General features: G+C 38.1%; 1 non-coding gene across 1 annotated transcript; it reads right to left on the bottom strand.

Annotated features, from left to right (window-relative positions):
- Positions 1–919: 919 nt before the first annotated feature.
- Positions 920–1,026, bottom strand: LOC131278389 (U6 spliceosomal RNA). The gene has a single exon (XR_009185705.1). It is a non-coding gene; the product is annotated as a U6 spliceosomal RNA (small nuclear RNA).
- Positions 1,027–2,851: the final 1,825 nt, after the last annotated feature.

Below are 2,851 nucleotides of genomic sequence, written 5' to 3'. Positions count from 1 at the left end.
TTCTCCTTGATCTTCTTGAACCACAACATAGTCTCAACTATGTCCATTATCTTTGTTGCTCATTATCATAATTTTGGTTTTATTTTTATTTTAGGAGGAACCAGGGATTGAACCCAGGAATTCATACATGGGAAGCAGGCACTCAACCACTAAGCCTCAGCAACTCCCCATTGGAAGTTTGTTTTTCATTTGTTGGGTTTGTTTTTAGGAGGTACTGGCAATTGAACCCAGGCCCTTGTACAAGGGAAGCAAGTGTTCAACCACTTGAGCTAAATCTGCTCTCTCATGATACTTTTAAACTAGAAAATTCCTGAATGTCTTTTTTTTTTAAGATTTTATTTATTTATTCCCCCCCTTCCCCTCCTCCTGCCCTGCTGTTTTTGCTGTCTGTGTTGTCTTCTCTTCTCATTTTCTTTCCTCTAGGATTCACTGGGATTCAATCCTGGAGACCTCTGATGGGAAGAGAGGTCCCTTGTCATTGCACCACCTCAGTTCCTGGTTTCTGCTGTGCTTCACCATGACTCTCCTTGTCTCTCTTTTGATGCATCATCATCCTGCTACAGTTCTCACTTGTGCAGGGCACTGGCTCACCATGTGGGCACTCACGCAGGCACTTATGTGGACACTGGCTTACCACACAGGCACTCATGCAGGCACTGGTTTGCCATGTGGGCACACTTTTCTTCTTTTTCCAGGGATCAAACCCAGGTCCTCCCATATGGTAGGTGGAAGCTTTATCACTTGAGCAACATTGTTTCCCCAGAATGTCTTTTTTTTTTTTTTTTTTTTTTTTTCTGCAGATATAGTTTAATGCTATTCAAACAATAACTTTACAATATGATTGTTCTCCAACTATGACATCATGTTATTTTGTTGATTTTATTCTCAGGCTCAAGAACCCAAGGAGCTCCTCCCAACTAAAAATATGGAACGCTTCACGAATTTGCGTGTCATCCTTGCGCAGAGCCCATGCTAATCTTCTCTGTATCGTTCCAATTTTAGTATATGTGCTGCCGAAGCGAGCACCAGAATGTCTTTTTATGCTCCTAATTTATGTCAAGATTTTCTGCATGTCTTATTTGCCTTCTTCTTTCAGCTCTCCTTTATTTGAGGGTAGCTGAACCATCTGTTCAATTTGATCTTTTTCCTTCAGATTACTGGGGGACTCTGCACTTTAAATATTCTTGCCATTGCAACAATTCTTTTCAACAGGAGGTCACTAACCATCAAGTATTATGAAAGCTTTAAATCTCATATACATTTTGACCAAATGTTATGTTATTCAGAAATATCATCTGGGTCTTGTCCATCAGACATAGGAGTATCCAAAAAGAAAATCCATTTTCCAATAGAGAATGGTACTATGACACTAACAGAGGCATTTGAAACCTCTTTTGAGCAATGTCTCTATGTTGTTTTGAATGTTAGAACTTCCTGAGGTGGGTCTCATTTGAAGAACTCACTGTGATGTAACAATTCTGGCACAAAATAGTCTATCCTAACAGCATTCTGAAAATGATATATTTTTATATGGTTATCTCTATCCCTACCAATGTATACCAATTAGGAAAAGTGAAATTACATATGTAAATGGATTTTTTTCTGTTAGTATTTTAGTAGCATTTCCATGAATAAAAGCTATGTAAAAAGCATTGGTCCTCTGCTACTGCTATAAGAATATTACATTATTATATAATCATGAAAACATAACTCTGTTACTTAAATTAAAAATAATCTAACCCAACATCTCATATCATATCCCAGTTCTATCTACAGAATTTCCATCTAGGTAAAACAATTTTCCTGTACCTTCTACTAATTTCCCAAGATTCCTGACTGAATGAGTATGTGTTACCAAGTGTTTCCACCAATTAAGCCAAGACACCAGAAAAAAATGGTGACATACATTTTTCAGTAAAAAGAAGTAGTCATGTTAATGAATTTGCTTTCCCTGTCCCAGCCCTTTCTCGGGTGCGTCTCTGCCCAGCCTACCACCCCACCATCACTATGAAAGGCAATGCACATAGTGTTGAGGTCTGAACCAGCCAGTCCAGATCCCATCAGAGCCTCTATTGAAACTATTTTTTTTAAAAGGGGGCTTTCACCTTTAGCCTTCAATGTGGAGAAGGGAAAATACCCAACTCCAGCACCCTCTAGTCTTCTGTCTCACCTAAGAGGGGATGAGGGGGGAAGCCAAGAACAATATGGATAGGCTTACCAAAAACTGAGCTCTAATCATAGGAGTATAGAACACTTCCACTATCCCACAACTTACCACACAACAATGTATCTCTGGTATAATAACAGTAGATTATAATTGAAAGAAGGGCAAAACTCAATCCTTATTTAAGAAGATATCTGGAGGGAACACAAAGACAACAGGGGAAACAAAAACTGGGGCACCAGAGGAAATTAAGTCTGATTCCTATACCTGATTCTTATACATATAGCAAACACTAAACATAGCCTAACTCCTGACCACACAAACATAAAACCTCATACCTAAGGTCTATTTGCCTCAATTCCTTTTACCTGGTTCACCATGTAAAGTTTCAATGAAAAATTACAAGGCATTCTAAAAGACAAAAAATACTATTTGAAAAGACAGAACATGCATTAGAACCATATTTAGATATGGCAGAGATTCATAAGAAGAGAGATGGAAACTCTAAGAAAGAATTGAAATAAAATGCTGGAAATAAATAACACTGTAACATAAATGAAGAATGTCTTTGATGGTCTCATCAATAGACTGGACATGACCAAGGACAGAATTAGTGAACTTGAAAATATGTCAATAGAAATTTCCCAGACTAAGGGGGAAAAAATGGGAGGTACTATCCAAGAACTG

Source organism: Dasypus novemcinctus, chromosome 4, assembly GCF_030445035.2.
Source record: "Dasypus novemcinctus isolate mDasNov1 chromosome 4, mDasNov1.1.hap2, whole genome shotgun sequence".
Lineage (NCBI taxonomy): Eukaryota > Metazoa > Chordata > Mammalia > Cingulata > Dasypodidae > Dasypus > Dasypus novemcinctus.
Note: the sequence above shows the minus strand (reverse complement) of the source record. Positions and strands in the feature narration are given on the sequence as shown.